The following is a 12,226-nucleotide window of genomic DNA, read 5'->3' on the forward strand; positions in this document are numbered from 1 at the left end:
AACTTGACGAGAAGTGACTCCCTCTCTCTTCCCCCCACCCCCTCCCCTATCTATCCCCCATCCCCCCACCTCTCCTGTTGATTCCAGCAGCAAGAGATGGGAGGGAGACCTCACCTGTTGCTAGCTGAGCACTTCCCAAGTTTGGAAAGTGGCTGCCACCTCTTTGGTGATGGACCTGTGAATGGCCCCAGGTCAGAGCCCGAGTTGTGATCCTGCTGCTGGCCAGAGGAAAGTAACAGGTTCCTCTGCACTGATGCTTGTCTGCACCCTGCTGAGACAGACAACGTCCAGCTCTGAGGTGCCAGTGGGAGATGGCATTGGTGGGGCACAGAGGGGTGGGGTGGTTTGGGCCCAAAAATAGCAGGGCTCCACTTCCAGTGCTGCCACCAACTTCCCCTCCGTAGCCTTCAGCAAAGCACCTCACCTCTGCCCCAACCTCCCCCACTTTCATAGGTGTGCTGTGGGGATCCCTCAGTGTTTGCACAGCACTTGGAATGGGTAAGCTAGGTGGTCTCAACACACCTTCCAGCTTTAGCAATGCTTGGAAATGCCTCCTGGAGAAGTAAGAATTCTTGCCTGGTCAGTGCATTGATTTTGTACTGGCACAAATGTCAGCAAAACTTGGGTTTTTGGTTTGTTTGTTTTTTTTACCAAAATATATATACAGGTATAACTGCTAAAGCACGGGTGGTTGTACCAATATAAAGGCCTACTCTTGTTAGCCCCTGGCGTGCTGCTAACTGCTGCCCCCTCCCCTTCCACTGCAGCGGGCGTTCGTCACTGCCATTTACACGTGTCGTGCTGAAGTCTTTCTCATTAGGTAGAAATTGAATTTTGTTAATTAAAGCAATGGAAATCAATTAACCTTATCAGCAAACAGGACCCATGCAAAACAGAGTAAGGTGGTAGGCACAGGTTTCCTCCCCTGCCACCCTCAGAGATGAGGAATCCACAGGCATTGCTAGGGTCAACCTACGGTGGGCTCAAGGTGGTGGGGTGGGGGTGGTTTGGTAGGTGGAGAGGAGTGACTGAAATAAGAGACAAGAAGAAATCCAAAGCAATTAACACCCCTGAGATTAACCATCAGCTTTGACAAGCTCCTGGAGTAGCCATCACTCAAACGTAAGGATTCAATTAATTTTTTTCCCCCCTGGTAGCTCTGTACCAAGCATCAGACTAACTCCCGCAAGAGAAGAAGATTTGGAATGAAACCGAACAGAGTTATTCAAAAAAAAAAAACAGTGAAAGAGCAGCTTCTGCTTCAACCCCCCCCCCCCACACACACACCTTTTCCCTTTCTCCCTCTTTGCCATCCGCCTCATGAGAACAGCTTGGAAATGCATCAGTTTTATAAATATCTCCATATATTCAAAATGTACTCATTTTCTCTTTAAAAAAACCCAACCTGCAGAGCCTACTGCCAGGTCTTGAGTCTCCTTAGCTAAGCCCTTGTAGCTTTCTCCATCTAGTCTGTGCTAATTGCCAGAGCAGCCCATAATGGAATAAGGATCTGCCTCCACCATGGTACATACAGGATCAAGCCCCGGTAAATACGAGAAAAACAAGGGCTGCTGTAAGGGACATAGGAAAAGGTTGCCCTGTCTGCTGGCACGGGCCAGCTTCCAGTAGCCAGGTCAAGAAAGTTACTCCCCTGCTGAGACAAACTCTCCACACTGAGCCCCAGGAGAACCCCCACCACATTTGCAAGTTCCCTATATTGTGCCCTACCAGATGCCCTATCACAGCTACAGATTGGCAGGAAGGAGTTTTCCTGTCTTGAAAAAACAGTCAGGTTAAAAAAATCCCAACCAACTCTACCTTGAATAGCCAAGCTAATGGAGCCTCCCAACAATCAGTTATTTAACACTACCACCACCCAACTGTAGGGCTCCAAAGCCCTTACAAAGGATTGAAGCATCACTACCCCTTAGGGAAACTGAGGCACAGTGGGGTCGAAGCAACTGGCCCAAGGAAAGCTTCAGCATGGACAGCAACAGAAGCCGGGTCCCCTGAATCCCAACCAGACTTTGTTGCTGCCACATCCATGCCATGAAATCTCAGGGAGCAACCCTGGCTCCAATGAAGCTTACAGCAGGATTTGCACGGCCTACAACAGACCAGGACTCCAGCCTCGAAAGAGAGCGGCTGTAATGCTGCCAGGCTGGGGCATGCCGAGACATGGGATCAGAGCCGGTGCCAGCACTCTGGGTGAGGACAGATGTTGCGAGACATGAAAGGGAAGTGGGGAGGCTTTTAAGTGGCTGCGTTAAATGCTCCCCTTTGCCTAGCTCACATAACTCTGGCTAGAATGGCACTACCAGGATTTTGCTTGCACGAGGCTCTGCCATGTAGAAGGGACCAAGAAGAAGCTGACACCAAATGCTGGTTCCAGATCCCACAAGGAGCAGAGCACGGTATCCTTCGCCGGCTATAAGAGGCTGAAATCTGGTCTTTGGCCTGACCCCCTTCCTGAGCAATCTCTCACTGCAGTTATCAAGTAGCCACTTAGGTTTCATAGGGGCACCAGTAGCAAGTGAGAGGAGGTCCCTTGACAATGCCCAGCACAGAGGTGGGAGCTAAAGCCTTTCAATTATTTACAGTTTGCAGTGCCCTTCCCTCCCTCAGCTCCTGCTGCAGAGCTTCCACCTGATGCGGACTCGCGCGCTCTGAATAAAACACATGGCTCATTCACAGTGCTTCCCCCTGACACGGCTCTAAGGCAACGGCAACAACAGAGATGCCTCTCCCCTACCAGAGTCCCTGCCTGTTTCAGCATTAATGAGTGAAAAGGGATAAGTGAACCCCAAAACAGCTGGGGATTAGATTAGACATGGAGCCTGGCCCAAGGCAGAGCAGACAGCCCCCAGGCACAAGCAGCAGCTGAGACTCTGACCCAAACCTCTTCCTGCTCCATCACTCACAGTTCAGAGAAGCACCCGAAATGTTGGCTGCTTCCCTGAACCTTCCCCAAACCCCTCGACTGTTCAGAACTGAACTGGATGCCTCCCAGCAGGCTCATGTGAGAACTCCTGGGTTTCTTCTCCTGGCCAGACCCACTCAAATGATTGCCAGGTGTGGCTTCTCGGGCAACTCTCTTCCCCAGGAAACTGCATGGAAATTCTTGGCTTCTAGAAGTATTGGGATAGCTTTCATGGTCCCCTTGCAGCTACATGATTCAAATCAACTGAGGATTTTGCCATTATTAAAAAACAGGGCCCTTCCATTATTTTGCTGCTTATAGAGGTAGTAGAATGATACCCATCAATTAAGGAATCAGGACTCATGGTAGACGAGATATCTTTTATTAGACCACCTATATTTTTGCAAAAAAAAAAAATCTTTAATTGCAAGCTTTCAGGCACAAACACCCTTCTTCAGGCATTGGAGAAAAGATTGTAAAAGTTCTCCTGGGTAAAAATGACAATTCATATTTCATAGGAGAGTTGAAGGTGTGGTAAAAATCTCCTGTTTGGAACAGTTCATCTTACATGCAGATTAGGCTCAGAGAAAAGCTGGCATAGTCTGATATCACCTCTACTGCAAGTCCTGATTCCTTTTTGCCTCTACACCAATGTGGCTACAATCTGGATATCTGACCCATCAATTAAAACACTAATGGTATCTGTCAGTCAACCTGTGGATTGAACCCATCTCCCCCAGCCCTGTCTCTTAACTATTAGTAGCCAGTTTTCAAGCCTTGAAGAATGTAGCGTGCAGTCCCTAAAACCCACAGCCATGAGAAATTAGCTTGATGTGGAGAGTGAACTTCCAGACTTTCTCCATCATGCAGTTGGACTGGGCTCAGTTGGAGTAACCAAGCACTGGGTTATCCTGCCAAGATGGGGACAAGTCAATTCACAGCAACTTTCGAGGTTCTGAACTATTTCTTCCCTATACCCAGGAGAAGTGGAAGCACCACTCACCCTCCAGGCCATGGTGGTTTGAACACTGACCTGGGAAGCTAAAGATTCAGGCTGCTCTGCTGTCCAATGCAAGCTGGGATGAAGATTTCCCCTCTAAACTGAGCAGATTAAGGACTTGGCCTGAGTTTCTAACCTCCACACAATATTTTGGCTTCTAGGATATTTCATTTGGCTGAAAATGTTCCGAACAGCTTTAGCACTGAGTTCCTTCAAAATGCTGACCCAGGTGGCAGCTATGCCCTTCTGAAAAGGCTACTTCTGGAGGCTCAAGCAGAACCCACATCTGATGACATAGTCTGAGATCTGTGATGCTGTCGCGCCTTCTTGGCTGCATTATCCTGTCAGAACCACAGGGGACCTAATGAAATTCAGCTCATTACCTGTACACCCCTCAGCACTGTGCTGAACCTGCCGTCCCTCCCCTGCAACTGGAACTCACGCTCAGCTATGATAGCAATGCCCAAGTCAAGTTGGCGTGAATGCAACCAGCTAATGATGGTGACAGGGCTGAGTCCAGTGGTCACACTGGTAGATGGGACAAAGAAAAGAATAGGGCCAGAAGAGACTGCAATTCACTAACTCCAAGAGAGTAATCAAGAAGTACAGAGACAGGAGAGGTGTATGGGCTGGTGTAGCGGGTGGCAGAGAGGACTGGACTCACTGGAGAATGAAGTCTACAGAACAGGACCAACCAGTGCAGTGCCAGTAGCACTGCACAGCCTACCAGTTCAGGTCTCGCAAGTGAGGACCTCACCTTTGGGGGAAAATGTCAATCAGCACTCCTCTGCTGTCAAACGAGGACAGCTCTGATGCTCGGGATGGAGCTTGCTTTGTTTTGCCCACTTCACTGACTCCCGAAACTCCAAGGGAGGGAGAGCTGAAAGAATCGCACCCCACTTCCTGTACCCAGAAATATTCTAAACAGCTGCATATATTGTGTCCATGTATTTAAATTGGGATTTTACAAACACATGGTCAGGATGGTTGGGAAAAACTTCTGAAGCGAGAGTGTAAGAGCGGAAAGTGTCCAGAAGTGAAAGTTCATAGCCAAAGCCACCTGGAATTGGCTGAAACCCACAGAGAGACTTACTGGAGAGGCCTCATCAGTATGAGAGACACAACTTTGGATGCATGGCCAAAAGACTGTGTTTGCAACAGCACAGAAAGAATTAAGGAACCGGAGATGCAAATATCTTAGGAATGTGCCCAGCATTCCTTTGTGCGAGTGCATTAGAATACAATACCAATGTGACTAAGAAAAAAACCTCAACAGAATAAATACTGCACTTATAATAAGCCACACAGAGAGAAAGATTTGATGGCAACATATTAAATGTAAATCAACACAAAGGTAACTGGGAAGGGGAGAAATACACCAGCTTAGGGATTAGAGCACGAAGCTGTAATATTTATTCACAAGATTAAGGCACTTATTGGAAATGAAATATTGTCCCTTAGTAATAATTCAATCCCTTGCCTTTATCCAGGAGGATTGGACATATCAAGCTATTTTAGAGATGCAGATGTATACTCACACCTACTCTTGGACAGATGGATATAGACTGGAGCCTTCAAATCCTGCCTGTTCTGAAAAGAGAGCATCCTTCTGTTACCGTTTTGCTGCAGGAACTTGGTGTTCTTCAGCAGAATTCGCCCAGCCAGCAAGCAAACGCCCTGGTGATCAGTTGGAATTTAAGATTGCTGGATTACAGGTACACACAGTCTACACATGTGTAGGATGGTGCCATGTGATACCACTGCATCAGAGGCTTGACCTGGAGCCCCAAAGGTTAAAATACATAAGAGCAGAAGGTGTTGCCCAACAGAAATCCCTGGACTCTAGAACTTGCTCCCATCCTCCATTTGAGAGAACCTCCATTTATTGGCCTTTCTAATACACTGCACAACCCAGCTCTTCTCCAGCACCCTTGGATAGGGAGAGGTTTAAGGCATGTGAGATTGTTCTGGGCCTGTTTATCATGGTAGGGGAAATGCTATTCTAGCTTGGTCACTCAGTTTCCACACCTGTAAAATGGGTGATACCCTCTTTTGTAAGGTGCTTTGTGAACGTGAGATGAGACATGTGCTAGAGGTGGTTGGGATTATTATAGCATAGCGGTTATGTGATTCTATGGTGGAAAGAAGTAAATTATACTAACAAACAAACAGATGGTGCTGGTGGTAGTAAGAAAAGCAAGCTTTTAGACTGCCAGCTGAGCACCTTTCTGTCTATCCTGGGTATTTATGCAGCCCAAATCAGCATGGCATTCCAGTGCCCCATGATCTCTAACAGATCAGACATACCTCTTTGAGGTATGAAAATGCTTTCTTTTGGCAAATTGGGGTGAGCCCTTTTACAAGTAAGGGACAGATGCTAAACAGTGACCATGGCAGTCACTGCAATACAGTGTAAACAATGACATACCTAAACTCAGACAAGCTAGGCATGGCAACATGGACTGAGCCTGGGCTACCTACTTGAGGGAGGATTTGCCCTGCTTCTTAGAAGGGTTTTGCACTGAACTCCAGGCTGCCATGGCTTAAATTGCTAGTGGTACCCAAGCGTACACATAACCTTAGTGACTTGGCCAGGTCACACAAAAAGGCTGTGGTACAAAAAGGAACAGACATGTCTCCCGAGTCTGAAGTCAGTACCATTTTTCTGGACCATCCTCAAAAGCCACTGGACTGTCCTCCTTTGCTCCAAAAAACCCTAGAGAGGAGAAACCTCCATTTTCACAGTGCTATTCCAGATGCGGTGTCTATCCTACACAGTCAGATGATACGGCTAGGTTGATTATAGGTGCAAATACTTTTTTTGTAACCCACCTCCCTATACCAGCAAAACCAGCAAGGTAGACTTGGATGGAGCCATGCAAAATTGTCTTTTCACTCACGGAGCTGGTAGGTACTAGCTTTAGTGCTGAAAGCACCTATTTTGCCAATACAATCTGCATCAACAGTAGGAGAGTTTACTTCACTGGTAAGCCAGTTCTTATATAGACCTGGCCCCAGTCCTGCTTGTTAAAACTAACAATGGCAAAGCTTAACTTTCCATTGGACTGTCAACAAAGATGTCAGGTATATGATGTGCACTGCAGGTGCAGTGAAGCTCATACATGGAGCAGCAATGGAGTGGTTAATACCATTTCTTGTTCACAGAGAAGCTGACAGATACAGTCCCACTATCTTCTTTATTTAATAATAATTATCTGGATAGTAGACCTGACCCTGCTGTTTTGCTCACTTGAATTTTTTGTTTCCCCAGCCATGGCAGTGTCACTTCTCCAGAGGCAGCCTCCCTCTCTTTGCAGAGTTAAATTGCATTCTGATTCTATTAAATGGTACTAAATGTCTTCAAAATCAAAGAGCAAATATAATTTAAGTGCCATTTGGGTCTTCCCACAGGTTCTCAGCTGTTCACTCAGCAACCACACTGTAGCAAGCTGCCTGGTGACAGGGGTATAGTTTAAAAGGAAGCACACAGCCGGTATATACAATACAATTCCATTTTGCAACACGGCCTTTATGCTACTCACAATGCACAGTGGTTACAGCTTAAAACAATAGGAATGCTATAATAAGAATACAGAAAGAGGGGTTGGTTAGACAAGGCAATGTAGCCAGGGCAGGAGGGTTGATTGGTAATGGTACTGTGTGTGTGCAGAGAGGATGTGTGTATATATGAGAGAGAATTATGTTGAAGGTGAAGAGAGAAAGGAGAGAGGGAAAGAGAGATGGTGGTAGGAGCGGAGAAATACATTTATACTGGAACCAGAACTTACACACATCTTCTCTGATTTCTGCATCAACCCCAAACTCACCCCAATGTGCCAAAAGAGCCAGGAACCTTTTGAGCCAACTTGGATCTGATGTACAAATTAAGTGCCCAAATCCCGCACACATTTCAAGATAAAGGAAGCAAAGCCCTGGAGGCTGCAGGGTTTTTACATCAAGGTGTTGAATTCCAGCCCACGTGGATGGAAGCCAGAAGAAAAAAGTTGCACAAAGCCCTAGAGCTGAGCTCATCACAGCGCCAGCCAATCTGTGAGTTGTAGGTGGGTATTCCAGGGGGGGATTCAGGCTGTGTTTCAGCGGAGGAGAGGAGAGGTGAGTAAGGGAAGGGGGGAGTGGGCAGCGCGTTGAGCTGAAGTGGTTGAGAAATACTGATAAGTCAGTAGCATGCTGCGCACTGGAGTTTTGAGAGTAGGGGCTGGAGGAGTTTAAAAGGAAAATGAAGGGGTTTTCAGACCGGTGAGTAATTTTGGAGGCCCAACTTTGAGCCAAATGGCCTGAGGTTTAGACAAAAGCTGGAAGTATGGCTCTAAAAATCAGGAGCCTTTTTAAGTGTCTCGAGTCTGGCACTCAAACTTTCTAGTCCCCTTGAAAATCTTGGTCCACGAACTTGCTTCTGGTCTCATACACATTATGCATGTGTCAGCCCACTGGTTTCAACAGAACTTCTTGTGATTTACACCAGGGAAACTCGACTACAATGAATGCTTTATTTGTGAAGTGTGGCATCTCTTTCGAATGACAGATCGACATACAGGGTAATTACCTACTCCTGCCAGCTGAGCTGATGGAGTTATACCATCAGTTCAGATGGTAGAAGTCTGGACTTTGGGGCTGAACTTTCTAGGTCCTAAATCTGATGTTGACCCAAGGGAAGAGGTCATGCTTAAAGCACCTGCATAACGGAGCAAGCCTACCCCACAGTCCAACACAGGAAGTAAAGATGTCATATCCGACTAAAACTCCAGTGAGGAGGAATGTAATAACCAGGGATCCTGGTTTTCTCTAATAAAAAAAAAATATCCCCAATTTTCGGATTTAAAAAAGTAACCCCAAATCCACATTTTTCCATGATTAAAACAAAACGCCACTAATATAAAGAGACATATATAGCAGCGTTTCATTTTAATCACAGAAAAACATGGATTTTAATCTGAAAATCCAGGATTTTTTTATCAGAGAAAACTAGGATCCCTGGTAATAACTAATCTGGAGTTTGGCTAGAGAGGTAGGCCTGGTACCAGTTTTAAGCATGATTTAAAAGCAGCTTATACTAACACTATTCCTCCTAACTCGGCACTGGTGAATTGGCTTAGTGCTATTTGAAAGAGAAAAGAGTCATTTCCTGAATCACCACTGCAACTTTCAGTGCCCCCTGGTCTTCCTTTGACAATCTGCCATTCAAGCACAGACCAGACCTACCCCTACTTTGGCATGTGAGCTGCAGTAAGTCAGATCCCAAAGTAAGGAGCTGAAAGACCGTGCTTCTCTCCCCTTACTGCTAACACATAAGCATCCTCCAAAACCACTACTGGCTACACATAAGAGTATTTGCAGAAAGGAAGGTACTTACTGTGGGATAGATATTATACAAACATCTTAGCAACCCAAATGGCTTTCTGTGCATACAGAAGAAGAAAACAGCTCTCTCTCTCAACAAAAAAAAAATCCCTCCATGCTACTGAAGAGGCAGACTGTAACATGACCCTGCATGTAGCTTTTTAAGCTGGAAAGGAAGCTTGGCTTTCCCAGCCAACTCCAAGGAAGCAAAACCACCTGGTAAACTCTTCACTCCTCTCCAAGAGTTGTTTTTCTTGGTATCCTGGGAAAAAAACACAAGGCAGAAATTCCTTTGCTCTAAGCCACAGGATTCCTCTATTGCTTTTCCAAAGGACTACAGCAGTACATCTTCTAGCGCTGCTATGAGAAGTAGCTACAAGGGTACGAATAACTAATAGTAAGCACCCAATGATTTTCTCTCAGATCCCAATTCCATCCACCTCCCCTATTACACAACAAACCCTCACAACTGCAAAACAAGCTTCAACCCTTCGGTGTTTCATACGCTGCAAGAACACCCTGCCCCCCCCCCCCAAATGTATGCACTCACAGGCACAGGGTTTTAAACAGCCAGCCTTGCACAGCTAGATTAGGCTGCACTATAGAGCTACCGAGATCAAAAGATTGTCAGCTCACAGGATTAAACGGCTTGAAGGGAGCAGTAATAGGATACGGAGCTTTGCACTTCTAGGTGGCTGGTGTGAATGCTAGGTCAGGAGCAACCCTACCCCACTTCCTTCCACAGAGAAGTGAGTGGCCGGCCCCAGTTCAGTTCCCAACCATCAAGCATCCCCACTTCACAAAGACGCTATGAAACTCAGCCCAGCTAAGTCAAATCATTGCAGCCCAGAACTGCATACTCCACAGAGGCACAACTGGTGCCAGCAGCCTGACGGTGACAACACTCTCAGGTGTAGGTTTGTGTCCACTTGCCCTAGGGGCAGCATATAAGCACCCAACGCTGTCTACGCTGTACTAATACCAGGGATAAACAGAAACCTCCTGGCACTCACAGGGCCTGTCTGCCCATATCTTATTCCAGAATAGCTATTCCTGAATAACTCCTCGTTGGACACTTATTCTAAAGTAAAGGTATGGCCATATGGACAATTTAAGTAAAAAGGTTACAGGTCTTTCCTATGGGTCAGCTGCTCCCTGGTAACTTGCCTGCATGAATGCTCTTACTCTGTGGCAAATGAAAACTAACCTGGAAGAGTTTAACTTTCAATGAAAGAGAAGCGAGTTACCATAGCTTAGCTTCCACTTATTACAGGGGAAAAGCATGCACACATGGAAAGTTCCCACAGAGCAGCCAACGTGCAATATAGTCTCCCCACTGCTCTTCTCTGATGGGCAATTGTTCATATGGCTGCATCTCAAAGGAAGTTTTTCCAGTTCACCTTTGAAAATAGATTAAGACTTTTCCAAAACTAGTGTGTGCACACATAAAGCCCTTTAAACTCACACTCTGTATCCATGCCAATTAGTTTTCAAATGTGGACAAACCTTCAGTGCTGAGCTGGGCAGTCGCTTCAACACCTCCCAAACGTGCTATTGAAAGAGCTGCATTAGAATGCGTCAGTCTCTCAAACCCTCACAGTTGAGATGACCATGCAGGCAGTGTGAGATGGGCCCCTGCAGTTGGGAGATGGGCCTGCCAAGTCAAGCAGGGTGTGCAGTGGTGTTAATCACTCAGAACATAACATCACATCACTGTTTCAAGAGAGGGCCCTGAGGGATTAGATAGCTCTCTCCATCTCTGCCAGTCTTTATCCCCAAAGCAAATTTGTTCAGGGGTAGCATTGAGGCTGCAGTCAGTGTTCCCAAACACCTTAGCAGCAGAGCCAGAGTGGAGATCAGCCAGGTTTTGCTTGGGGCCAGAATCTCACCATGTCCCAGATCAATTGATGGAGGCTGTACAATGTGCAAGAAGGAGATGCCTTTAGACCCTACAAAATCTGGAGGAGTTTCTCATCTGTAGTTTTTATTCTACAAAAGATAGGGACTATCTGCAAAGTATAGCTGCAGATCCCAAAACACGTTGTCACAGCAGAACCTCAGGGATATGCAAATCAGACAAATCTATCATCGTGAAGTGTAGTAGGAATAACTTAAATTAGGGCCAATTGCATGGCCACAGCCCAGCCTGATCTAGGTGTACCCATCATTCCCATTGCTTTCTAGGCAGCTAAAAAGGCTCAGCCGGAGGTGGGGCAGGTCAAAGATCTCTCTCAATCACTTTTCATGGTCATAATTCATTTATGGGAAAAGGGGAACCTTGGGTTCTTCTGTGATTGTATCGGGGCTCTTCAAAATGACAAATGGGCATAACCGACAGAGAAAAGTTTGCCTGAGTTTACAAGGGGCCTGAAACAGCAGCTCTGAGATATGAATTATTCCCTTCAGGCTAATTCAGGCATTTCAAATGTCAGCCTTGCTGGCTGCAGGCACATCTGTGCCATTTCAGGCCACGGCTGGGACTGCTGCCATGAACCACATTTCATCCACTTGCTCCCACTCTGCACACACCAAATCCAAGAAGTGAAGCAAAGTAGCTGCCCTACAGCACATGTCAATAAGCACACCTGAGACAGAGTTGAGGAGGGTGGTGGCCATATGTCAACATCACTGTATGGCAACTATAATGCCCCACTTTAGGGAGCTGGCATACATGGAGTGGGAGTGAGGAGGTGGGATATGCTTCCTGGAGGGGTTCCCAGGTGTGTCATGGAGGTGGTGGGGTCTTCTATCGCTGCTCTTCCAGGCACATAATAAAGCAGAGAACGGTCCCTATTATCAACGCTGATAGTGTTTCTGACAATGATTGGCTACGTGGGATGTTCAGAGTTACCAGGGTGGGTGGGGAGGGGAAGCATGATGTAGCAATCATGGAAAGGAAGGGAGATGTAGCAATTAGGATGTGCAGGCCTTGAAAAACACAGGGCTGC

At 46.5% G+C, this 12,226-nt stretch overlaps 1 protein-coding gene across 2 annotated transcripts in view; it reads right to left on the minus strand.

The window, feature by feature from the left end:
- Positions 1 to 12,226, minus strand: part of LOC109292186 (opioid-binding protein/cell adhesion molecule homolog) — an 805,011-nt gene that overhangs the window by 704,814 nt on the left and 87,971 nt on the right. The window contains exon 1 of one of the 2 annotated variants that reach the window (XM_019509543.1): positions 9,292 to 9,363. The exons of the other annotated variant lie outside the window; for it this stretch is intronic. The gene's annotated coding sequence lies outside the window, so the exon portion shown is untranslated. Of the gene's footprint in view, positions 1 to 9,291; positions 9,364 to 12,226 lie in introns of those variants that run through there. 2 annotated transcript variants of the gene reach the window in all.

The sequence above is a fragment of the Gavialis gangeticus genome, unplaced genomic scaffold (assembly GCF_001723915.1).
Source record: "Gavialis gangeticus isolate Ggan-Ray unplaced genomic scaffold, GavGan_comp1, whole genome shotgun sequence".
Taxonomy (NCBI): domain Eukaryota; kingdom Metazoa; phylum Chordata; order Crocodylia; family Gavialidae; genus Gavialis; species Gavialis gangeticus.